Source organism: Ochlerotatus camptorhynchus, unplaced genomic scaffold (assembly GCF_037179485.1).
Source record: "Ochlerotatus camptorhynchus isolate MF236.1 unplaced genomic scaffold, CSIRO-AGI_Acam_v1.1 ptg000539l, whole genome shotgun sequence".
Taxonomy (NCBI): domain Eukaryota; kingdom Metazoa; phylum Arthropoda; class Insecta; order Diptera; family Culicidae; genus Ochlerotatus; species Ochlerotatus camptorhynchus.
The window spans coordinates 318,597-345,881 of NW_027041022.1; positions in this window are offsets into that span (position 1 = coordinate 318,597).

Below are 27,285 nucleotides of genomic sequence, written 5' to 3' on the forward strand. Positions count from 1 at the left end.
GTCGGCAGGAGAATGCACAACGCGTCATCACCGGTCAACGAAGACAAGGAGTACTCAGACAGTTGGATATTCAGCTTCGCGCAGAAAGTTTGCCCGGATTCGGTGTCGGTTCAAACCAACGTTCGTGATAGTCCGTCGGGTAGTAACGAAATAGATTCTCCGTTTTCGATGGTGGAACTCTCACTTGCTCTCCTCTCATGTAACAACTCAGCCCCAGGAATGGATAGAATCAAGTTCAACTTGCTCAAAAATCTCCCAGACGTCGCGAAGAGACGCTTGTTGAACTTATTCAATCAATTTCTGGAGCACAACATTGTTCCGGATGATTGGAGGCAAGTAAGAGTTATCGCCATTCGAAAACCCGGTAAACCCGCGTCGGATTATAACTCGTACCGTCCCATCGCGATGCTGTCCTGTATACGGAAATTGTTGGAGAAAATGATTCTTTTTCGTCTAGACAAATGGGTCGAGTCGAATGGTTTACTTTCAGATACGCAATTTGGATTTCGGAGAGGCAAAGGAACGAGCGACTGTCTTGCGTTGCTTTCAACTGAAATTCAACTGGCCTATGCGCAAAAACAGCAAATGGGTTCAGTTTTCTTGGATATTAAGGGGGCTTTTGATTCTGTTTGTATCGATGTCCTTTCGGATAAACTCCACGATAGTGGGCTTTCACCAATTATGAACAACTATTTGAGCAACTTGTTGTCTGAGAAATATATGAGCTTTTCTCATGGAAACTCGACAACTTCACGAATTAGTTACATGGGTCTCCCCCAGGGCTCATGTTTAAGCCCTCTTCTTTATAATTTTTACGTTAAAGACATTGATGGTTGTCTTGATGAAAATTGCTCGCTAAGGCAGCTTGCAGATGACGGCGTTGTGTCCGTTATAGGGCCAAGTGCACCGGACCTGCAAGGACCATTGCAAGATACCTTAGACAATTTGTCTACTTGGGCTATGAAGCTGGGTATCGAATTCTCTCCGGAGAAAACTGAGTTGGTTGTTTTTTCTAGGAAGCATCATCCTGCACAGTTACAGCTTCAACTAAAGGGTAGAACAATCACTCAAAGTATATCTTTCAAGTATTTAGGTGTCTGGTTCGATTCCAAATGCACATGGGGAAAACATATTGCGTATCTAAAACAAAAATGCCAACAAAGAATCAATTTTCTTCGTACAATTACCGGAACTTGGTGGGGAGCACACCCGGAAGATCTTATCAGGTTGTATCGAACAACCATCTTGTCGGTTCTAGAGTACGGTAGCTTCTGCTTTCAATCCGCGGCGAAAACACATATCTTGAAGCTGCAACGAGTTCAATACCGTTGCCTCCGAATCGCGCTTGGCTGTATGCACTCGACGCATACGATGAGCCTCGAAGTACTCGCGGGTGTTCTCCCACTGACAGATCGTTTCGCTGAGCTGTCTTTCCGGTTCCTCATCCGTTGTGAAGTATTGAATCCTTTGGTAATAGAACACTTTGAGAAGCTGCTCGACCAAAATCCTCAAACAAGATTCATGAGTTTGTACTATGAGTACATGACGCTGGAGGTTGGTCCTTCTTCATTAATCTCCAATCGTGATTGCTTCCAAGCCTTCTATAGTTCCTCTGTAAATTTTGATCTGACCATGATGCAAGAAATCCATGGAATACCAGATCACCATCGGTCGATGGTTGTTCCCTCAATTTTTGCAATCAAGTACCACCATGTAAGTAACGATAAAAGATTTTTCACAGATGGGTCAACCATAAATGCTTCCACTGGATTTGGTGTATTTAATCAATTTCATAGCGCCTCCTATAAACTGCAGAAACCATGCTCCGTATACGTTGCGGAACTCGCAGCTATATTTTACGCAGTAGAGCGAATTGCCTCACTACCTTCTGACCATTATTTCATTTTTACGGATAGTCTTAGCTCATTGGAGGCTATTCGTTCAATGAGGCCGATGAAGCACTCCTCGTATTTCCTGCCTGAAATACGATCTAAACTGAGTGCTTTATCTAACTGCTCCTATACTATCACCTTAGCTTGGGTCCCATCTCATTGCTCAATTCCGGGTAATGAGAAAGCTGACTCATTGGCTAAGGTGGGCGCTATGGAAGGCGATATTTTTGAGCGACAAATCGCCTTCAACGAATTTTTCTCCATTGCTCGCCAGCAAGTCCTCATCAGTTGGCAACAAAAATGGAATGATGGTGAATTGGGAAGATGGTTACATTCTATTCTCCCACAGGTGTCGAACAAACCATGGTTCAAAGGGTTGGACATGAGCCGCGACTTTATACGCGTTATTTCAAGGCTTATGTCCAATCACTGCTCGTTAGACTCGCACTTCTATCGAATTGGGCTCTCAGGCAGCAATTTATGTGCGTGTGGCAGTGGTTATCACGATATCGAGCATGTTGTTTGGTCGTGTACCTTACACCGTGTTGCCAGATCTGAGTTATCCACATCCCTCAGGGCCCGAGGAAAACAACCCGCGATACCCGTTAGAGATGTCTTGGCGAGCCGAGACCTTGACTATTTGAATTTAATTTATGTGTTTTTAAAACGGATAGATTTGAGGATTTAGAAGTTAGTGTCATCTTGTGTTCTCCCAAGTTGTTAGCTACCCATCGGTGTACCCCCATGTTTGTCTTTTTCATCAGAGTGTCGCCTAGTTCGAGATCAAGAGCACATTGCTCTCCAAACCTTGTGTTCACAATCCCTACCCTGCCATCCATTTGTTACAATTTGTTACCCCTAACCTCGAGATAGCCGCGAGTAATCGGCCCCCGCTTTACTAACGTTAGTTTTAAGTAATTTTGTTATCTAAACAATGAATATCGGCTCCGCAAAGCTACAGCAAATGAGCCTGGAAAAATAAACAAATTATTAAAAAAAAAAAAAAAAAAAAAAAAAAAATATTGCCGTTTACGATTGATTCAAAAAGTTTTGGAATGCAAGAAATAATAGCAAATCCACGGTAGTTTCGAATGTCTGATTTTGCACCTGATTTGAAAATAGGTACCAAATAAGATGCTTTCCAAATTTCAGGGAATTTTCCATTTTTCAGAGACATGTTGAAAAGACGCTCTAGAGGAAATGCGAGTTCTTCAGAAAGGTTTTTCAAAAATATGGGTGCGATGCCGTCAGGTCCAGACCCTTTCGACGCGTTTAAGTTTTTTAGTGCATTGAGGACTTCATGTTGAGAAAGTTGGTTGACAGAGATGTTTTTACAAATTTCAGGAATGAATGCAAAGAAATCGCGGTCACGATCTTCTTCGGAAAATGTGGTGTATACTTCTTGGAGGAAATTTGCAAAGAGATTGCAAATTTCAGAAGAATTCTCACCTACATTTGCATCCAAATTCATTCGCGAAGGAAAATTGCTGCTTTTTAATTTCGTGTTTACATAATTAAAAAAAGTTCTTAGGACATGATTTGACTTCATTTCCGACTTTGCGGTTATAGTCCTCATATGCAGAGTTGATGGCTGTATTTAATTGGTTGCAAAAGTTGTGATAAAGGGTGATACGGTCAAAATTTGGTCAATATCAACTTGACGTATTTCTTTCAATTTTGCATTTAAAAAACCTGAACACCCCTCATTTTGAAGGTGTGTGTGTGTAGAATGTTGCTCCTATTTTGATTTTGGAATTCACTCTTCAGTTGTCAAAATGCCGTCCAAGCAAGAAGAGCAGCGTATCAAAATTTTGCTCGCGCATCGCGAAAATCCAAGCTACTCGCATGCAAAGTTGGCAAAATCGCTAAAAGTTGCCAAATCAACCGTTACAAATGTAATTAAAGTGTTTGGGGAACGTTTGTCGACAGCCAGGAAGTCTGGATCGGGGGGAAATCGAAAACCGGAAGCCGCTGAGACGACAAAGAGAGTTGCCGGTAGTTTCAAGCGAAACCCTAACCTCTCTCTCTCCGAGATGCCGCAAATAAGCTGGGTGTATCGTCTACAACCGTGCATCGAGCCAAAAAACGAGCCGGACTATCGACTTACAAGAAGGTAGTGACTCCAAATCCCGATGATAAACAAAATACGACGGCCAAAGCGCGATCCCGGAGGCTGTACACGACGATGCTGACGAAGTTTGACTGCGTGGTAATGGACGACGAAACCTACGTCAAAGCCGACTACAAGCAGCTTCCGGGACAGGAGTTTTATACGGCAAAAGGAAGGGGAAAAGTAGCAGATTTTTTCAAGCACATGGAACTGTCAAAGTTCGCAAAGAAATATCTGGTTTGGCAAGCCATCTGTACCTGTGGCTTGAAAAGCAGCATTTTCATAGCTTCCGGGACTGTCAACCAAGAAATTTACGTGAAAGAGTGTTTGAATAAACGTCTGCTGTCTTTCCTGAAGAAACACGGTTGTTCCGTACTGTTTTGGCCGGATTTGGCATCTTGCCATTACGGTAAAAAGGCCATGGAGTGGTACGCCGCCAACAACGTGCAGGTGGTTCCCAAGGACAAGAACCCTCCCAACACGCCAGAGCTCCGCCCAATTGAGAAATACTGGGCTATTGTCAAGCGGAACCTAAAGAAGACCAAAAAAACTGCTAAGGGCGAGCAGCAGTTCAAGGCAAACTGGCTTTCTGCGGCGAAGAAGGTGGACAAGGTGGCTGTACAAAATCTGATGGCAGGGGTCAAGCGTAAGGCCCGGCAATTCGGATTTGGAAAAGCGGAAGCCTAACTGAATATTTTTCCTGAATTTTATACTAATTGAACTTGAAAAATAAATTTAATTTGATTTTTTAAATAAACGATTGCACCGATTTACACGCGTTTTCCCTTGACCAAATTTTGACCGTATCACCCTTTAGTTTCGCAAATTGGTTTCAGTTTTTTCTTTTTTGTATAGTTTATGAGCTTTCTGTTTTTTATTCTTTATTGTTTTGTGTTCGTCTTCTTTTTTTTTTTGATGGTACAGTTTCTAAAATTAGGCTTTGAAGAATTGACTGAAATTTTTCTACTTCAGTATCGACATTTCCTTCAATACTTATTAAATTTTGCCAATTTATTGTACATAGTCTACGTTTGGCTTCTTCGTAATTTACTTTATGGTATTCCGGCACTTCCTCGTATTCCCAGTCGCTGGAGGAAGAAGAATTTTGTACGAAGATTGAGTATTCAATTGCTGTGTGAAACACTTCATTTTTCCATAAAGGTGCAAATAATGTATCCACACAGAAGTCTTCAGTACAATTTGTAAATAAAAGGTCTTAATATGAGTTTTGTTGATTTTTTACATGGTTTATTTGATTAAGACCAAAATAAGATATTTTTTCGAATAATAATTGTAATGATTCATTTTCAATGTCTGTAATAAAGTCTGCGTTTCGTTGATTGAAGTCGCCATAAATATGCAGTTTTACTTCTAGTTCCATATTTGACATTATAGTTTCAACAATTTGAAAAAATAGTTCAAAAGACTGCTTGTGGGCATGTTTAGGTGGAAAATACACAGACGAAAAAATGTGTATTTCACCGGCAATAAGTGCTCTGACCCAGACATTTTCGAATTCCTTGTGCTTATTTGTTATGATTTCTTCAGAAGTAAAGTCAGCATTGATGGTAATGAGCACGCCACCACCAGACTTTTTATTACAGAGTTGAAAATTCCTGTCGTGCCGGAATACATTAAAATTGTTTCCAAAAATTTCTTCGCTTCTGACGCTTTCGTCCCAGCTTGTTTCAGTTCCAAGAATTATTTGAAAAGAAGAAGATAGAATGTTCTGGTGGATTTCTTTCATTTTAGCTGGGCTTTTCATGCGATTGAAATTTTGGCAATACACCAAAATTTCAGTCGCATTCTGTTGAGGAAGTGAAGAGATTTTTGGAGGGTCAGTATTACTTACATTAGCAGGGTCTACCTCATGTAGAGTGTCGTAATTCGATAATAATAATTCCCTTGCATGGAAATAGTCGTCGTTACTTCCTTTAGTAGAGTGCGTCAGTGCCGTTGAAAATTTGAAGGACTGTAAAATTTGCGAGCGGCCTCCCTAGTTTGCTGCAGTCGTTGTGTGCGTTCACTAAGTAGAAACGCGCGGTGTGAATTCAGGTCTGCCAAAGCGTCAGTGCGTGGAATTCCGAGTTCTTCGTGAACGTCCAGGAAAATTTCGCGTAAAAGGGCTGTTTCCGTTGGTCGTCCTTCTGCTGCCAGCATTAAAGGGTGATACGGTCAAAATTTGGTCAAGGGAAAACGCGTGTAAATCGGTGAAATCGTTTATTTAAAAAATCAAATTAAATTTCTTTTTCAAGTTAAATTAGTATAAAATTCAGGAAAAATATTCAGTTAGGCTTCCGCTTTTCCAAATCCGAATTGCCGGGCCTTACGCTTGACCCCTGCCATCGGATTTTGTACAGCATTTTCTTCGCAGAAAGCCAGTTTGCCTTGAACTGCTGCTCGCCCTTAGCAGTTTTTTTGGTCTTCTTTAGGTTCCGCTTGACAATAGCCCAGTATTTCTCTATTGGGCGGAGCTCTGGAGTGTTGGGAGGGTTCTTGTCCTTGGGAACCACCTGCACGTTGTTGGCGGCGTACCACTCCATGGCCTTTTTACCGTAATGGCAAGATGCCAAATCCGGCCAAAACAGTACGGAACAACCGTGTTTCTTCAGAAAAGGCAGCAGACGTTTATTCAAACACTCTTTCACGTAAATTTCTTGGTTGACAGTCCCGGAAGCTATGAAAATGCTGCTTTTCAAGCCACAGGTACAGATGGCTTGCCAAACCAGATATTTCTTTGCGAACTTTGACAGTTTCATGTGCTTGAAAACATCTGCTACCTTTCCCCTTCCTTTTGCCTTATAAAACTCCTGTCCCGGAAGCTGCTTGTAGTCGGCTTTGACGTAGGTTTCGTCGTCCATTACCACGCAGTCAAACTTCGTCAGCATCGTCGTGTACAGCCTCCGGGATCGCGCTTTGGCCGTCGTATTTTGTTTATCATCGCGATTTGGAGTCACTACCTTCTTGTAAGTCGATAGTCCGGCTCGTTTTTTGGCTCGATGCACGGTTGTAGACGATACACCCAGCTTATTTGCGGCATCTCGGAGAGAGAGGTTAGGGTTTCGCTTGAAACTACCGGCAACTCTCTTTGTCGTCTCAGCGGCTTCCGGTTTTCGATTTCCCCCCGATCCAGACTTCCTGGCTGTCGACAAACGTTCCCCAAACACTTTAATTACATTTGTAACGGTTGATTTGGCAACTTTTAGCGATTTTGCCAACTTTGCGTGCGAGTAGCTCGGATTTTCGCGATGCGCGAGCAAAATTTTGATACGCTGCTCTTCTTGCTTGGACGGCAATTTGACAACTGAAGAGTGAATTCCAAAATCAAAATAGGAGCAACATTCTACACACACACACACCTTCAAAATGAGGGGTGTTCAGGTTTTTTAAATGCAAAATTGAAAGAAATACGTCAAGTTGATATTGACCAAATTTTGACCGTATCACCCTTTAAAGTTGCACTAGTTGTAGTGATTCCGCGAATACATGCTGAAGGTGGCTGGTCGTGCAAGTATGAAAGATAAGTCCGCACAATGTCCATAATTTTGGGGTCCCGCAGCCGTGCCTTCAAAAAGCGTCGGTCGCCAATTGCAGACTGTTCCGTGAGTCTGACTATAGGCGGACGCATTGGGTCCAGGATTGGAGGGTGTTCATGTCCGGTTGGCCTTTCGGCGCGATAAGGGTGAATAGTTTCCCCTTTTTCGAAGTTAATGAATTTTAGTCCATTGTCTGTGTTTGGTGGACGAGAAAATTGTATACGTGCAGCAGCCAAAAGCTCTTTGTCCAGAGGTAATGCCGTATGTGCATATGTGGAGTTAATAAGTGTCGACGTTCTTATTCCATTGCTATGATTGTTGTTGTTGTTGTTGTTGTTGTTGTTGTTGTTGTTGTTGTTGTTGTTGTTGTTGTTGTTGTTGTTGTTGTTGTTGTTGTTGTTGTTGTTGTTGTTGTTGTTGTTGTTGTTGTTGTTGTTGTTGTTGTTGTTGTTGTTGTTGTTGTTGTTGTTGTTGTTGTTGTTGTTGTTGTTGTTGTGTGCATCTTTGATATTAACGGTTAGAGTTTGTTGGAAAATGCTGTACTAATATCAACATGAAGCTTTGTTGTGATAATTTATTAACTAGAGAAAGTTCTGAAATAGGTTATTTTTGTAGCTAGAGTATGGCAGTATGAAAATTGAATAGAAGTTTAAGTTCAGTGAAGGGCCATTAATGCGACAGTACTAATCAAACGCACACTCCTTTACCTAACTCATGAGGATGAGGACACTTGAAAATTTTCTTCAAATCCACAGGCAAAAAAGTGTGCGTTTGACTTGTTCATATACTATCTGCGACTGTGGCAGGGATGTAAACCGTTGACGTTTTTTACTACACTCGCTTCGTTGTCGTGCGTCATAGTCTGTTTTTATTCGTTCTCTCATGCTCTACCGTTGCCTTTCTTACACAACACAAACGGTAGAGCAACTTTCGATCAAAAAGAAAATTATCGAATAACTTTCATATGACATATGTGAAACCACATTCTAAATCCTCAATTTGGTGTAAATTTAACCATTTTTGGTTAGTAATGTTGTTACTACGACATCGTTGCTTGCTATTTTCAGAATTTACACAAGCACAACATCAGCAGCTCTTATTATGAGAAAAACTAAAATTCATACATTCGTGACGGTCTTCGACAGTGTCGTATCCCGAGCCGGAACCGATAACTAGCCGATAACTTATGAATATCTTAATGTGGTATGATACCTTATGCTGGTATGCTTGTGGTATAAAGCCTTGCCTTGATATTATTCAGCTATAGAAATATTTAATAAAATATTAAATAAATACCAAATTAACAAAACGTGATCTTTCAGTTTTTAGACAATAAGACCTAAAAGAGTTATTGGATTGGTATTAGAAGACCTTATAAATAACAAATTATGGTATTCTTGCATCAACAAAAGCGTCTGTTATCCGTCAGTTATTATAATAACTAAATTATTTATTTGTTCGTTATTCGTAGAACTTTTTTGATGTATTATGTTTGGTATTTTACCTCTTATGTCAGGCTCGTCAATACCATATTCAGGTTGTCAGGTATGTTATTATCATACCTGAATTTGGTATTCATAATTTATTTTCTCCTGCTCGAGATGACAGAGCCAATCTTATGACATTTTAGTTTAGTAATGTAACTTGATAGCTTGTTTTGCAAGTGGCGGAAGCAAAGGCAGTTGATTATCACAGAAAGTGGGTCGACTACGGTGATCGCTCACAAGACTTGACTGTGGAATAGTTCTACTGACGTTTATCACACTACCTTAAGCCCCACGTTGCCGAGAGAATTTTCAGCAATTCTCGATTATTTTTTCAAAGGGACGTATCAGCTTTTGTAAACAATGCATTTGATCGTCGATTTGGCGTAACTAGTAGCTCGCACACGCTTACTAACACCACTATCAGGTAGGGTAAAATTATCCCAATCTGATGGTAGTGTTAGTGTGCGTGGGCAAGGTACCAGTTACGCCAAATCGACCATCAAGTGCATTGTTTACAAAAGCTGATACGTCCGTTTGAAAAATTTATCGAGAATTCTTCTTTACCCAACTAATGTGTTGCTCATCTCGTCATGATCAACGTATACGTAGTCATCTCAGAGAGAAAGCAGGAGGGCGGTGTTGCGTGCTGTACCATCATCAACATGGTTGACGGTTACTCCTGCCTTGAGTTGTTACATTCAATTTGGATTTTGTTACTTCATATGTGAAGTTTACGATTTTCAGAGTTGGTTGGAAAATGCTATCCTACTATCAACATGAAGCTTCAGTGTGTCTACGTTGGTCATGACACACCATCGCCGCCTCGAAATGCTTTCGGCAACGTGGGTATACAGGTAGTGAATTAGTTACTTTCCTTGGTAGAAACCACTTATTACCACAGCTATTAGAAAAGACTGGCTTAATTAATGAACGCCCAACCCTTTTATGCTGTGGAATGGAATGCAACCGATGAGATTCTTTGTATTGCGGGTGGTTCTGTAGGTGGTGTCCGATGAATGATGTTTTGTCTGGGAATTCCGATTAATGTTTAGAAAGGTTGTTATGGCTGGTTCTGAAGGTGGTGTCTCATGATGTTTATTACTGGTTGATGGCATGGTAATTTGAATTAAGTGTGCTTTTGAGGATTACGTCAAGTCCATAGAAGGATTGGTACTAACTCCTCCCTTCTTAATTAACTTTGCCCGCAAATTTTATTCAATGTCTGCGTAACAGTCCTATAGGGTGATGGCGTACTAACAAACATCTCGATCTCTTTTTTCTTTCTTCTGATGATTCACTTTTTACTTGTGCTCTAGCCTCTAATTCCGTTAGTTGAATGCTTCCTTCAGTGTTTTTTGCTAACTCCAACTTAATATTTATGAAAGAAAATCTTGTAAAATAAAAAAAAAAGTTCAAGCATTATGGCTGTAATTGTCTGGATCAATTTTTCTCGATGTTCCAACGTTAGGTTTTGAATGTACTCCAGTGGTGGTGCCTCAATGATGTTGATAAAGTCATCGCTGTGTCCCATGATGTTTATTACTGGTGTATGACATGGTGATTTACTTTAAGTGTGCTTTTGATGATTGCGTCAAGTCCATTGCAGGATTGGTACTAACTAGTGATAAACGTTGCTAGAACTATTCCACAGCCGCAGACAGTATATGAGTAAGTCAATCGCGCTCGCTTATGCCTGTGGATTTGAAGAAAAACAAGAGGAGTGTGCATTTGACTAGTAAAGTCACATTAATGGCCCTTCGCTCAATTTCAAGTTCTATTCAATGTTCACACTGCCGTACTCTAGTGGAACTAACAACCTTTCATCTTCAGATCTTTCTCTACTTAATGAATTATCACACTAGCGCCTATTCAACTATTACGCAACACAAGAGGGGGTGAAGGGAATCTGGAAATATATGTAACCATTATGTATTAGGTATAGGAAAAGTGCGTGGGTGGGTAGTATTCAAAAATCCACTTTTTTGCGTTACATAATATTAGAACGGGCCCCTAAAGCTTAATAAGTATAGGGTTACAGGTCATTTGGCCGAACTCCGGTCGGCTGAATGAGTCGTTTGGCCGAATGCCATTAGGCCGAGCACTGATTGGTTTGATTCGATGATTGATTGACGATTGTTGAACGAAGATTGATGCGGCTTTATTTCTTCACATGCTTAGTACCTTGAGTAAAGAGAAACTCTTCTATGTTGGAAAACTCCAAAGAACTGCTCAAGTTTGAAAAAAGGTAAAATCTCATATTTTTTAAAGCTGCATTTACTGTGCAACAAAATAATAAGATCATCAAACCTCCAAAAAATTTCTCATGTTTAAAAGGGTGGCTTAAAAAATATGAATTATGTAACTAAAAGCTTATCTTCAAAAGAATAATGCATCTATCGACAATATAAAATGTCAGTTTCAACAATTTAACAAAAAATTACATATCCCATATCCCAAAAACCATAATTGTGGAAAATAACGAAAAAGTCCACAATCACAACCTTCTACTGAGATTTTTATCTGGGATCTTAAAATAACAGTGAAGCAAGAGTTTCGAAACATTCAAGAATGGGAAATGTCTTTTGTACCCACATAATTGAATAAATGTTCCTCTGTATAGCCTTCAGATTTACCGCTCTGCTCGTGTTTTTTTAGTTAGCGGAGCGTAGCGACGCGCAAGTGTCTTCTAGGAACTTTTAAAAGAAGCTAATAGAAGAAGTTTTTTATTTGACTTTATTATACAGTATCATCCGACAAAATCATGGTCAGATTATCGGGTTTTGACTTGTTAATCCGACTGTCCATACTAAAAATCAAAACAAGCACACAGCATACTTACAGCATAAATCTGAAAACTGACAGTATATTGCATTCAAATGCGTGTTTAGGAATCTAGTACTGTTCAAAAATTAGAAATTTCTTTTCAAATATTTGGTAAAACGGCATTCGGCCATAATACCCATTTGGCCAAACGGCGTTCAGCAATATGGCCGGACACTATTTTCTCGATAAGAATTAGAAGCAAAGACTTCGTAACTAGTAGTTGCTAAACTAACGTTCTATTCCAACGATGCGTGTGTATTTTAGTTTCCTTGACTTGTTTTCCGGCGCCAAGGAGGCCGCTCCCACACCTGGACCTTACTTATCGACCATCAACTCATGAACCGGGGAACAACGGCTTTACTTCCCCGGAAGGAAGGCGTGATCAGAGAGTTTATGCCTCAGAAAATCCCGACGTCGCGAAAGATCGAACTAGGTCGCGCTGGAAAGTTGACACGTTTTTAATTTTGCTGCCGATTTTCATTTGGTGATTTTAACGATTTTAATCATGTTAACAATCTTCCGATTGTTCAATAGTTCAAAATCTCATGGACGGGATCGAAATAGATCCGACCATGGTGGATGATAAATGAAAAAGGAAGATCCAGGAGCGGTGTTTGTTGGGAGCTGTCTTAGCTGATGGGCAACGAAGATCCCAAGATGATAACGATGGTGCGAATCCAGCAGGCTTATAATGATACCGAGAGATGCATCTCTTTCCGAGGGCTGGCAACGAGTAGCGGTTTTTCCCTCTCCATGGACATGGAGGTTGACGGTACTGAAGCAAAGGGCTATGTTTAATTTCTTTATAATTGCAACGATGATGATTTCCTATAGTGACACATATCACCTTCTTAATGCTTCAGTATGCCTCAAACGATTAATTCTCGGTTGTTAATAGAACTTCCTTGATGAAATCGGCTGCTTCATGCAGACTGAGCAATTCTGATTATAGTATCAGATTTGTTCTGTTTACAGAGGAACTGCGAGGGCTTATTAGAAACTTCTCACCAATAAAGTAATGATCTTCTAGTAAATTTTGCATATCATTTTATTAATATTTTATTTTATTTAAGCATATTATTTTTGTTACAGTCAATTAGCATTAGCATACCATACAAGAGATTTAATATTACTTGCTCGTTTTTGCGTTAAATAAGCAATATGTATTTTAGTTGTAATTACCTTTGAAAGTTTTTTTCAAGTTTTTTTTTGTGATCTGAAAATTTTCCCAGTTTGGTTAGAAGTTTCTAAGCTAACGCATGTCCACAGGCCCAATAGAAAGATAGGCAGAAAAAGTGTATCGTGAAGAATGGTTGCATGCAAGGTTGCTTCCACTCACTTGCTATAGATGAGTGATTTTCGGAGTTTTGAATTCGTTAGATGTTGTAATGGAGATTTGTGTTGTTGGGTGCGGGAGGAGATAGGAGGGCGGGTGTTTGACGCATAGAGCCTGTCAATTTCGATTTCAGAGTGCCGCAGTCGGCGGTTTTATGATTCGTGAGCGCTCGCGATTCGTAGAATCGTTGATTATGACTGCAAGTGGATTTGGCGGGTTTTGTGTGTCGGACGCTTGCTTTTTGGCCTCTTCTTGTGTCTAACATGTGCAGAGTATCATTATAGCGTCTAATGTTTTTAAAATTCCTGGTTGCGTGAAATATATTTGTGAGAATATCTTTTTGAGATTTTAGTAGTCACGTTTTGTTTGTAGTTTATATTTTATTTCTTTCATGTAATTATCGTAAATCATAGTTTTTCAATAATAGATAGTGCATCCATATATTCGTACTTTGACGCCAAGCGCTGTGGATTATGAGATGCTCGATGACCCTGGAGGGATCGATTTTGCTTACTGAGCAGAAAATCAAGCTCTCCGTCATGACTCTTAAAATTCATGATCACCAAACAAAATGAATATGTTCTTTCGATAGCCGGCTATCGAGAGATTAAATAAACAACAAATAAACAATACATACTTTTGGTTGCATCACCAACTTGAGGTGAATCCTAACCGAATACCCTACCCAACCCTCCAACTCCGTAGCACTTATGAGGGTGTCGCTAAGTCGGTGGCCTCTCGTTAAGTAAGTACTACATCAACATTTCCTTCCCTATCCCTAGTTATGGTAAAGATGGGCGTGGCCGGGAATAGCGACAGTCATGCTTCTGTTACTCTTGTTTAGATTGGATCCAATGTTTACTCCCCAGCATTATTCCTGAAAGTAGTCTAACTGAGAATTTCAGAAAAGACGTGAGTGTCGCTAGTATCCAATCTACGAAGTATATCATAACTACGCTAACGCTAACGCTAACGCTGGCAACGAGTAGCGGTTTTCCAAAATCAAGATCCAAGAAACTTTTCTGTACTTTATTCGGGAGCTTCAAGGATTATGCGGGTGAGATCCTTCCTTTTTATTTATTTAGCTCGTAACATTATGGTCCATATAAATTTCATTAATACAGTACTATGAATACAAATTGAGGAACTCGGCTAGCTTAGTGGCTGTTGGGTTTGCTTACTGTGCATAAGATCGTGGGTTTATTTTCAAATTAAAAAAAAACGATCCTATGCTTTTGGTTGTATCGCCTGATTGAGGCGTATCCTGACCTAATACCGTACCCAAACTCCGTAGTACTTATGAGGGTGTCACTAATTCTTTGGCCTCTCGTTGAGTAAGTACTACATCAACACTTCCTTTTCTATCCCTAGCTACGGTAAATATAGACACACAAAAGAAGAAGTTCGGAGTCATTGTGAGTTTTAGCGAACTTTTCCTGTAGATTGATTAGAGACCCGTTTTTTTTTAGTTTATACACATTTTCTTTTCAGAAAGCGAGTAATGGCGCTATAACCATAAGCCATATAGGGCTAAGACAAGAGCTAGTGCTTATGTCCCAACCACTCGAGGCAAATGGAGCACCATTTAACTTTTTTAGATTAGATGCTTCCAACGACCAATCATTTATAACAACGGAACGTACGGTACGAGATGTCCACGTTTCATCCATTTATTGGATTCTGAAGCATCGATGTTTCAGAATCATCTTGCCCCTTAAATGCTGCACAGTAGGCCTGGCCGTTATGATATATTTTAAGCATCTCTGATGCATAAAATATACCAAATAGACAAGAAAAAGGATGGAGGTATATCTATCATTTTCCAGGATGCTTTCATGAACTGGCTGTGTTGGTGTTAGATTAGATTAGATTAGATTAGAAAATCCCGACGTCGCCGACTGGGATTGAACCCAGGCCTGCTGAGGTAAGAGATAATCACGCTTACCATTACACCAACGAATGGTAAAATCTCATTAGCATCTGTCAATCTGTGCTTGTAATCAGTTGATTTTGTCTTATTTTTTCGCTTCGCCATGGTGCTAGCGAGCCCCCTTCTCCGAACGCAAAGATTAACTGTATCTTATGGGATTTTCATAGGAGTGAAAGGGTAAGGAAATAATCATCATGTTTCACGTACAGGCTGACGTTTTCATATGGGATTACTACCATGGGAGAAAAGAGTTACAGAGAATTGGCAAATCTTCTAGGTACATATAATGCGACCATTATTTTTTCGACGAGCTCTACATGGGGCTTTTCAAAGATTTTTAACTAGTATTTTCAAGTCAGTCAAAAGCCAGCGTTGTTAACTAGTAATATTGCTTATTTACAGATGCAATATTTCTCCGATTCTGCAAATTGAATGTTTGAATTATGTATTTCAATAGAATTGACAACCCCCTTGATCCCATGCTCAATGTATGTTGGTATAATCAATTTGACAGATCGATGTCCTACTATACTGTTTGAAATCACTGAAATGGGGTCGATTTTTAATGATTGAATTCCGCATATTTTTTTTTATTAATTACTTTATTTGTACAGGCTCAATCGAATAAACTTTACAGAGCCGAGTTATCATTTTTGTTATACATTATTGATTTCTTATATTTAAAGTTAAAGGAGCTGGACCGGATACTCGCGTTTGTCTCGAGGTTAGTGGGGATTTACAATTTTTTTGGATGGGAAAAGGGAGAGGGAGGTTTGAAATGTGGTTTACGATACAAATATTTAATTAATCCTAAAACATGAACTAATTTCTATTCATCTTGAAAACAAACATAAAAAAAAACCCACACGTACAAAATACAAACTAAATACAAGGTTAATAAAACTTACAATCTAATGTTAATATTCTTAAAGTAAACATATATGAGTTTCATAAACTCCAGATCGCGTCTAGCCAAAATATCCCGAACTGGAACATTAGGTTGTCTACCTCGAGCCCGAAGGGAATCGTACAGTTCAGATCTGACTCCGCGATGCTCAGCACAAGACCAAAGGATGTGATCGGCGTCTTGGTAACCTTGTCCACATTCACAGAGATTGCTGTCCCCCAGCCCAACACGGAACAAGTGAGCGTTTAACGAATAGTGATTGGACATGAGGCGAGACATCATACGAATGAAGTCTCGACCCACATCCAACCCCTTGAACCAAGAACTCTTCGACACCTTAGGGATGATCGAATATAGCCATCGTCCCAAACTTCCTTCACTCCACTTATTCTGCCAGCTGACGAGTGACTGTTGACGATAAATGAAGAAAAATTCATCGTAGGCGATTTGTCGATCGTAAATATCGCCTTCCATAGCGCCCACCTTAGCAAGTGAGTCAGCCATCTCATTGCCCGGAATCGAGCAATGAGATGGGACCCATGCAAAGGTGATGACAAAAGATCTTAAAGATAAAGCACTTAAAAACTCTCGTATTTTCATGAGAAAATACGAGGAGTGCTTTACCGGCCTCATGGAGCAAATAGCCTCGACAGAACTGAGACTATCCGTAAAAATAAAATAATGATCTGGTGCAAGTGAGGCAATCGTTTCTAGCGTATAATGTATTGCCGCCAGCTCAGCAACATATACGGAACAAGGAGCTTGAAGCATTCGAGAGGCGCTATGAAATTCGTTAAAAATACCAAAACCAGCGGACGACTCTATTAGTGATCCATCTGTGAAGAACGATCTTGCGGAATCAACTTGGCCAAACTTTGCAGCGTAAATTGACGGAACAATCATGGAACGATGATGTTCTGGGATCCCACGAATCTCCCACGTCATAGATAAATCAAAACTAACTGAATTGCCGAAGTCGGAGAAGAATTCCGCATATGTTATGTGCCAATAGATAGAAGGTTGTTTTGTTTGTTTTAACATGACAGTTTGACTATTCAGAAGTTTGTTTTGCTTCTGGTAAAGTTCTTCAGCTAAACTGGATCGATTCGAAGAGGAAACATACAATTCACTCAACTGGCGGCGCTACACACTACGAAAAAGTCATGTAAACTTCGGTTCCCTGAGACCTAAATATGTAAGCGGCCCTTTTGACATAAGAATCAGTTGAAAGGAACGAGAAAATCAATTCAATCATACGTTGTCTTCGCCGAGTTGCTTATGTTTCGGTTTAAGAACACTTAATTTTACATGAAATGTTTGTTTACGTTCCATGATTTACAACCAATATGGATTACGTCTCGTGTAAAAGTAGTCATTTCTAAATATGCAGTGTAACATTTGACTTTCACACGGCCGTTGAAACTAGCTCAAATTCGCAAAAACGTAGGTCACTCATAGACTGAGATAATGTTTACTAAAATATGTGTAATTTTTGCACAATGTTGCGTGACATTTACTCATATTCGAGTAAATATTTACCCAGTCTATGAGGGACCTACGTTTTTGTGGATTTGAGTATACGGAACATAAATCTGAGTCGAATTTATTGGCCATGTAATTGCTTGCTTGAACGGCTCAACTAGATAGCAGATTATTTTCTATGGTAAAGTTGTTTAGACGTGCAAGACATGTTTAATGGTGAACATTTATGTTGAGAATTGGGGCCTCTCTTAGCTCAATCGGTAAAGGTGGAGCTACAAAGCAAGACCAGGCTTTGATTTTATTTATTTATTTCAATTTTTCGAGTTGGAAAATTCCTCGGCTTCCCTGGGCTTAGAGTATGATTGTGAAATGCGAAGAAGAATAAGAAGTTATGTTGAGAATTCCACGATCACGTGGCGCTAGTTTTCCATTTGAATTCTAGTTGCTTGCTTTCACTTGAATGCTCGTATAGATAGAATGTTGATAGAATCTGATTTAGACTCTTGACTTTGGCGTGAGAGCTATGGATGTCGCTGAGGCCGTCCCCTGTTATGTAAATTATTAAAAGCCTGAGTTATAACGATTGACCCAAAATGAGGACAAAAACGACATTATTTACTTTCCTTTACCCTGTTTTTTTTCAGATCTTTGCTTTAAGCCAAGAAGAATAAAAATATTCTGTTTTAAATTTTAAAAAAAAAATCAAACCGACTGACCCCAAAGCACATGAACAGATTTTAATAGATTTTGGACCACCCTTACCTTGTGTAGGACAGAGAGAAAATAAAACTACATACCAGTTTAAATTTTCAGCAATTTTTCTAAAATTGTTTTTATTTTCCATTTTTCATTTCTTTCCTTCTTCATTTGTTTATATTTAATAATAATTATTATCAAACTTGTTCTTTTTGTTTAAAATCACAAACAAGACTGCTCTCCGGTTGACCATTTTCCTTAACTTTTTGAATATTTACATGTTATGTATCTGTTGACTTCCTTCTAGTCATGATTTCTCATTCGTGTCAGTGTTGCTTGGGCTCGTGACATTTGAGACTGCCAGACTGAATGTAGCTCAATCTGTTTCGTCTACTGAAATGATTCGAGAAGCCATTGTATTTTGTATTTTGCAGTTGTTTTTGTGTTTTGTAATCTCGTTCACTATTTCTTTGTATAAATATATTTTCATTTCTGACGACGCTTCCATACACCTGTGGGGTTGGAATTTTCAATAACTATATAATGCTTCTTGCTATTTAATATGTGTTTTGCTTTTCTCAGTAGTTTATCATCAATTGAAATATATATTATCTAATCTTGCTTTGAGTTAACAAAAGAGCGCAAAAATTTATGTCGATTTGAAAGTGTTCATTTTATTTTACATATTTTTTGGTACAAACAACTAAGAAAAAGAGAAATACCTTTACTTGGTTGATTTGGTGGTTTTATTTTTGTCTTCCATAATGACATTTATGCTGGGGGATCCACCTTCAATTAAGACTCGTAAGCATATTGTGTAAAGCACATCCACATTCGTTCCCTTCTTTGCTTTGTTTGTGTTTTCTTCTTCTTCTTGTTTTCATTGGTTAATGGTAGCTAGGTTTCTTTTTATCAATGTCTTACTTTTTAGATATGAATGGAATATTTTCATTTGTTACTTACTCGGAGATTTCCTTACTTTAAACAGTATGGATTAATGGGGAGTTTTTCTTGTGTTTGGTTTTTTTTTCTGTTTCGATCAGATATTGTAAGAACTGTTTAACGATTACGCTGAAAGCTTATTTCTCTTATTTCTTTTCAATGAGTATTTGTTAATGTGAATTATAATAACCGATCTTTGTTTGTTGATTTTTGTTTGTAACATTGTTCGATTGGAGCTTCATGTTCACACATTGCTGTTTATTTTCGTTCCATAATATATACAATCTATTTAATTCAATAAAATTTTAAACATTTAAAAATCACAGATTTGTTTTGTCCAAAACAGGAGAGAAACTGAGGTTGCTTGATGGCTCAGATAATTGTTGAAAATTCTAGAAAGCTGCACGAGTGATCAAATTCCCGCTCGAAAGCAGAACATTAAAAAGTACTATTTATTACCATTTCCATTTAATGGTTCATTGCATCCAGAGAGCTTTAATGTCTTAGGCTGCAGAAAAACTTTCGTCGCAACAAAGCATATGTGAATGGTCCGGAATCCACTTCGTCTCGGAATATATTGCCATAAAGTTTCACCTCATTTACTATTCCTTCCGATCCGTGCCACACATCTGCCCATTGTTGTTCCTCCGTTCCACAGAGCTACGGAAAAAGGAAATTAATTTTCACTCGTAGAGCAACAGCTTCGAGAAGAAAAACTTCCTACATTTCTCACAGTAATATAATGTTTTCTGTCTTCTACTAGTATACAACATATGGAGACAATATTTCTTACGGGGAAAAAGGGTCAGAATTCATGGCACCCTCTGGATGGGACGTGGGTTGGAATATAACTTTGCAGGTTTTGTTGCTAGTAAGACTTTCCTTTTCTTATGGAAAAAGTTTTCTTTTTTACTCTTCTTATTTTTTGAACTTTCACTTTGCTATGACTTATATTCGATAATAACTCAATGTCTTCATCTTCTTTGGCTTTATTACGTCTCCTCTGGGAGTTCACGCTGGCTCTCAAATAAGTATTAATTTAGATTTCCACAGTTGCTAATTGAGAGCTTTCAAAGCCTGCAGCATGTTTGCATTGGTATAATTTTGTGGCAAGTACAATCATATTCTATGCCCAGGGAAGACGAACAAAAATCATCCCGAAAAATTCCTAGTCCGTACTGGGAATCGAACTCAGCCACCTCCAGCATGATCTTGCTTTATACATACTGAGCTACGGAAGGCCCCCAACACACCATATCTCAGTTGAAATTTTGATTGCTTCAAAAATCATAGTAAGCATACCTATAAGATATGACAATTATTAATTTAAGTCTCAGGAACATTAACGGCGTTAAAATAGTCAACGAAATCGCTAAACGCTAAATTAGCTGATTTTTTTTTATTTAAAAAAAAATCAGATAGAACATTTTGAAACTAGACTCATACAGAGACACCGTGGTAAACGTGACTGCTTGCTCACTCCAATGTGTCTGATGCGAAACAATCTCTGGCCTCGTCTTCCTTCGAAAGGGAAGTGAAGCATTGGTTCTGGCCCATCTGTTGCATAGCTTCCGATGTAATGTGGGTGGCCCTTTAGTGCCGTCTATGTTCATCAAACATAATTATAATGCTGTCAAGTGGATGGAATATTTAATTAGAATTGAAATTCCCGGATGAAAAGACTATCGGGTATTTGGTGCATTGCGGTACATACCTAAATTGGATTATTTTTAAGTAGTGCCATCAAGACTGGAAAGCACCTAAGAGCGACTTAGATTTTGGTGAAAGTGACACGTCTGGAAACCTTTCTCTAAACGATACCATTATCACTTCGAATCTTCCCGAGCAAATATTATACAAATAGGGGAAATGGCTCTAATGTTGGCCTATGGATCTAAGCAAGGTTGCAAATACTCATTTCAGCTAAAACAATGTTTTTTTTTTATTTATGAAATAATTAGAAACTATAATCATATTTTGAATAGGTAAGATACAAGAAGAGGTTGCAAAGAATGTGTTTGGCATATTAAACCTGTTTATTTCACTTCATGAGAGTCATAATCAGCGATTTTTCACACACTCACTCACTCACTCAGCGATCAGCAAATCGCTGATTGTGACTCATAGAAAGCAAAATTAACAGGTTTTATGTTTCAAACGCATACTTCGTAACCTCTTCTTGTAAGTTACAATTAAAACATGTCATCATACCATCTTTTGGTTTTATTATTCCGAAAAACATTATTGTAGCTGAAATGAGTATTTGCAACCTTGGATCTATGATTGGTCCCATCGTTGAAAATCTCTTTATCAATTTTATCTAGATACTAATGGATATTTGTGGTCGCTATTGAAAATTTAGTCGATTGCTGAATTTATGTATGGGTCCAAATGAGGGCCATTTGGGCCGACATTGCATCCATTTCCCCTATCACTGGAAAATAACAGCTCTGACGACTGCTATACAATGTCCAAAAAAATATAACCCCTTTGTTCGGAAATTCTCTGAACATCTCATCGAAAGTACTTTTAACTTCTCGTCAGAAGATCTCTGAACATCTCGTCAGAAGTTCTCTGATTTTCTTAAAAATTCTCGATTTAAGTTCACTGAACCCCTCCTTGATAGTTCTCTGGATTTGTCGGAAGTTGTTTGAAATTTTCGACGGAAGATCTCTGATCCTTTTCTCTGTAACAATGGGATCCTCTCCTCGGAAGTTCTCTAAATTTCTCTTCGGAAGTTCTCGGAACTTCTATTAAGAAGTTTACTGAACTTCTTGTCGGAAGATATCTGAACTTCTAATCGGAAGATTTCTGAACGTCTCCTCGGAAATTCTTTGTATTTCCCTTCGGATTTATCAAAAGTCTCTGAACTTCTCCTCGGAAATTCTCAGAACGTCTCGTAGGAAGTTCTCTTAACCTATACTCACAAGTTCTCTGAAATTTTCGTCGGAAATTCCCCAAACTTCTAGTCGGAAGTTCTCAGAATTTCTCGTCGGAAAATCTCTGAACCCATGCTTAGTAGTTATCTGAACATCTCGTCGGTATCTGAAGTTCTTGTTCGCTGAACTTCTAGTCGTAAGTTTTATGAATTTATAGTGTAATTTTCTCTGAACTTATTCTTGGAAGTTCGCTGAACTTCAGGAAACTTCCGAGAAGTTCACGAACCTTCTGACTACTTTATGTTCCGATGAGAAGTTCATTGAACTACTGACGAGAAGTTCCGAGAACTTGCGATGAAAAGTTCAAAGAATTTCCAATTTGAGATTCAGGGAGCTTCCGACTAGACGTTCAGAAACCTTATCTGAGATTCTCTTCGGAATTTCTCTGAATTTCCTCTCGGAACTTCCATTTGGAGGTGTTCTGTCTGAAGTCTGAATCTCTCCTTGGAAATTGTTTGAACTGTTCGTCTCAAGTTTTCGGAATTTCTTTTCGGAAGTTCTTAGAATGTCTCGCCAGAAGCTCTCTGAACTTCTCCTCGGAAGTTCTCTGAACTTCTTCTCGGAAGTTCTCTGAACTTTTCGGCAGTAGTTCTTTGAACGAGAAAGCTGCAAATTTGCAAAAAATCTAATCGAATGTTTTCTAAACTTCACGTCGAAAGTTCTCAGAACTTCTTCTTGGAATTTCTCGGAATTCTGGTCGGATGTTCTCTAAACTTCTTCTTGGAAGTTCCCTGAATTTATCGCTGGAAGTTCTCAGAAGTTGTCCGCTGACTTCTTTTGAGCTTCTTGTCAGATGTTCTCTGAAATTCTCTGAATTTCTTATCGGAAGCTCTCTGAACTTCTTCTTTCCCTAGAATTTCACGCAATTTCCAACAAATTAACTGTTTTTCTGTGTTCCGATATGAAACTGCAAATGAAACTGCCGAGAAGTTTACAAAAAATCAGAGCAGCTCGTGGAATTGCAGGGAAGCTTACAAGAATTGAAAGAAGCTAAATGAACTTTAAAGCCGCTCACTGACCTTCAATGAAGCTCACGGTACTTCACTGACGTTAACGACATTTCAGTGAAGCTCAAGTATTTTCAGAGAATTTTACGGAACTTCAGAAATGCTCAGGTATTTTCAGAGAAGTTCACAGAATTTCAGAGAACTTTCAAGATACTAACGAAATTTTCAAGATTCTGACGGATCTGTCAAGAAGTTCGCGAACATCCGGGAAGTGAAGTTCTCAGAATGTCTCGCCAGAAGCTCTCTGAACTTCTCCTCGGAAGTTCTCTGAACTTCTTCTCGGAAGTTCTCTGAACTTTTCGGCAGTAGATCTTTAAACGAGAAAGCTGCAAATTTACAAAAAAATCTAATCGAAAGTTTTCTAAACTTCAAGTTGAAAGTTCTCAGAACTTCTTCTCGGAAATTCTCGGAATTTTTGTCAGATGTTCTCTTAACTTCTTCTCGGAAGTTCCCTGAATTTCCCGTCGGAATTTCTCAGAAGTTGTCCTCTGACTTCTTTTGAGCTTCTTGTCAGATATTCTCTGAACTTCTCTGAATTTCTTATCGAAAGTTCTCTGAACTTCTTCTTTCCCTAGAAATTTACGCAATTTCCAACAAATTCACTGATTTTCTATGTTCCGATAAGCAAATGAAACTGCCGAGAAGTTTACAAGAATAGCAGTTCGTGGTATTGCAGGGAAGCTTACAAGAATTGAAAGAAGCTCAATGAACTTTAAAGCCGCTCACTGACCTTCAATGAAGCTCACGGTACTTCAGAGACGTTAACGACATTTCAGTGAAGCTCAAGTATTTTCAGAGAATTTTACGGAACTTCAGAAATGCTCAGGTATTTTCAGAGAAGTTCACAGAATTTTAGAGAACTTTCAAGATACTAACGTAATGTTCAAGATTCTGACGGATCTGTCAAGAAGTTCGCGAACATCCTGGAAGTGAAGTTCTCAGAATGTCTCGCCAGGTGCTCTCTGAACTTTTCGGCAGTAGATCTCTAAACGAGAAAGCTGCAAATTTGCAAAAAATCTAATCGAAAGTTTTCTAAACTTCAAGTCGAAAATTCTCAGAACTTCTTCTCGGAATTTCTCGGAATTTTTGTCGGATGTTCTCTCAACCTTCTTCTCGGAAGTTCCCTGAATTTCTCGTCGGAAATTCTCAGAAGTTGTCTTCTGAGTTCTTTTGAGTTTCATGTCAGATGTTCTCTGAACTACTCTGAATTTCTGTTCGGAAGTTCTCTGAACTTCTTCTTTTCCGAGAATTTCACGCAACTTCCATCAAATTATCTGATTTTCCGATAAGTACACGAAAATTCTGACAAGTTAACGGAACTGCCGATTAATTTACAAAAAATCAGAGCAGCTCATGGAACTGCAGGGAAGCTTACAAAAATTGAAACAAGCTCAAAGAACTTTAAAGCCGCTCACTGACCTTCTATGAAGCTCACGGTACTTCAGAGACGTTAACGACACGTCAGTTAAGCTCAGAGAATTCACGGAACTTCAGAAATGCTCAGGTATTTTCAGAGAAGTTCACAGAATTTCAGAGAAATTCATGGAACTTTCATGAAGCTAACGAACCTTTCAAGAATCTGATGGATCGGTCAAGAAGTTCACGATCATCCAGGATGTGCATGGAACTTTGAAAAAAAAAAAATTTAATTTGACCCTTACACAAATTAACTTCTGGGAAGTTGGAACAGTCCCAAGGAAACTTCTTTGAAGTTCCTCGTAAAATGCTGGGAAGCTGTCAGTAGTTTTCTCGAAAAATTGATGGAATTTTTCAGCAGCTCCCTTGGAACTTCAATGAAGGTTTCTCGAAACATTGCTGAAGTTTCATCGCAACACTTCTAAATTCCTCTCGGATGTCTGTGAAGTTCCCTTATAATTTTCCAAAAGTTGTCAGAGAAAATGCTTACGGAACTTATCTTTAGTCTTTCTGCAGCTTTTATAATTTTTTATTGAATTTCTCATCGGGAGTTCTCAGAAGTTGTCCTTTTGAGCTTCTTGTCAGATGTTCTCTGAACTACTCTGAATTTCTGTTTGGAAGTTCTCTGAACTTCTTCTTTTCCGAGAATTTCACGCAACTTCCATCAAATTCACTGATTTTCCGGCAAGTTCACGAAAATTCTGACAAGTTAACGGAACTTCCGACAAGCAAACTGTTCACATAATTTCATAGAAGATCACGGAACTTTCAAGAAGCTAACGAAACTTTCAAGAATCTTACGGATCTGTAAAGAAGTTCGCGAACATCCGAACATGAAACTTTAAATAAATTTTATTCCATTTGACCCATACACAAATTGACCTCTGGGAAGTTGAAACAGTTCCAAGGAAACTTCTTTGATTTTCCTCGTAAAATACTGGGAAGCTTTCAGCAGTTTTCTAGAAAAGTGAAGTTCCCTTATAGTTTTCCGAAAGTTGTCAGAGAACATGCTTCCGGAACTTATCTTTAGTCTTTCCGCAGCTTTTATAATTTTTTTCTTGAAACTTTCTTGAAGTTCATCTAGAACTGCTAAGAAGTCCACCCGGACACTTTCTTCTGGAATTCTCTAAAATTTTTGTTTATACATTAACCCACTATTAGATCACCTCCCTTTGATTACCACGCTAGACTGACTGATCCATAATTGTTTTTGGCTGATCATCCATAATTGTGGGGTCAGTGAACCAACATGTTTGCAATGTTCTAGCTTCATCGATATTATTGATAATCACAACCGCCATCCCTACCCCTCTCAATGCATCGGTGGAGCTGGAACTATCTGAGAACATCACCTATACGTCGTTCTGTGCGTGAAACCAAACCTGCACCACGTGTAGTGCCCCGGATGGATGCTCAATCTACTCACAAGATTGATTCTGAGCCTATGTAAGTTGAACTGTCAGACACTCCACTTCCAGTCAGTGTTGGCAAAATCAGAAATCAATTGATATTTCTCCGCTCTCATGCGCTTGCAATATCACGCGTGATATTGGAACAAAATATCATGCTTGATATTGATTTTACAAGCTCCTTTGATATTGCGAGACTATTCAAAACGTGCAAAAATCAAGCTGAGAGTTGAATCGACACAAAAATGATTCCATTGCACATCGTTTTCTTAGAAAGAGAAAGCATAGTTCGCTAGCTCTTTTTAATCTTCACCGATGGCAGACGCGAAGGGACTGCTGCAAGCCGTTATGGAAGTTTCGGTTGCATTCGGGTGTAAAGCAAAAATCATTAAACTCAATCTCACCACAGTTTGGTGAGATTTGCAGTTGGTGAGTTTTGTTAGCTTGATGTTCCAAGCTGCGATATCACAGCTTGCAAAATCAACCGCAGTTGTTTGCTTGTTGATTTTTGTCTACGAAAATCAAGAGTGATCTTGGGCGTTGGTGAGATTTGATTTTTTGATATTTTCCCAACACTGCTTCCAGTCCTCGCACCACCACCGCCAGCCGCAATCATGTTGCACCGAACCTCGTTCCAACTGTTCCGGTTCTGCAGGTTGTGACCATTGATGTTCAGATCTAACTTGCCCAATTCGATGCCTTTATCCGGTGGGCAAACTTGATAAACTCCTCCGACGAAATCTGCCTATTAGTATATAGGCAATCGGGGTATTAACATTAAATCCAGAACCAAAATTGAAGAGTATATGGCATGGTGCTTACCGAAATAGAGGATGATTCAAGATTCACATATTATCCATTATTAGTGGATTTCAGAAAACCAATGATTCGCCTCCCCCTCAGTGCTGCTTTTTGTCATTAGCAGTGAAAGATTTCACGCGATGTTGACAAAATTATTTCTGACATCAAGAATTGTCCCTCACATAAACCTTAGTCAAAAACTCATTCTTTTTTTTCCAAATTGTCATCTAGGCAGATAAGGACGAAGAAGCTTGATCACTTAGGCAGCTCTATGTATTTAAATGGCTGGAATCAATTAATTACGTTTTAAGCTTAGCTAATAACAAAAACTGTTCGAGTGAGTGACGAAAGTGGTTTTGTCAATATCGCCGTGTATGGTCTAGATTTTCCTACAAGGAAAACGAATCGTACTCCGAGAGTGACTTACTGTTACTCATTCGTATGGAGACATTTCTAAAGGCGCCGAGTGAACTACGATTTAAAAAATGTCTCCATACGAATGACTCACTATCTGTTTTCAGTGTATTAATTTTTTATAAATAATAAAACCAGATCTACCATGTTTGCCTAAA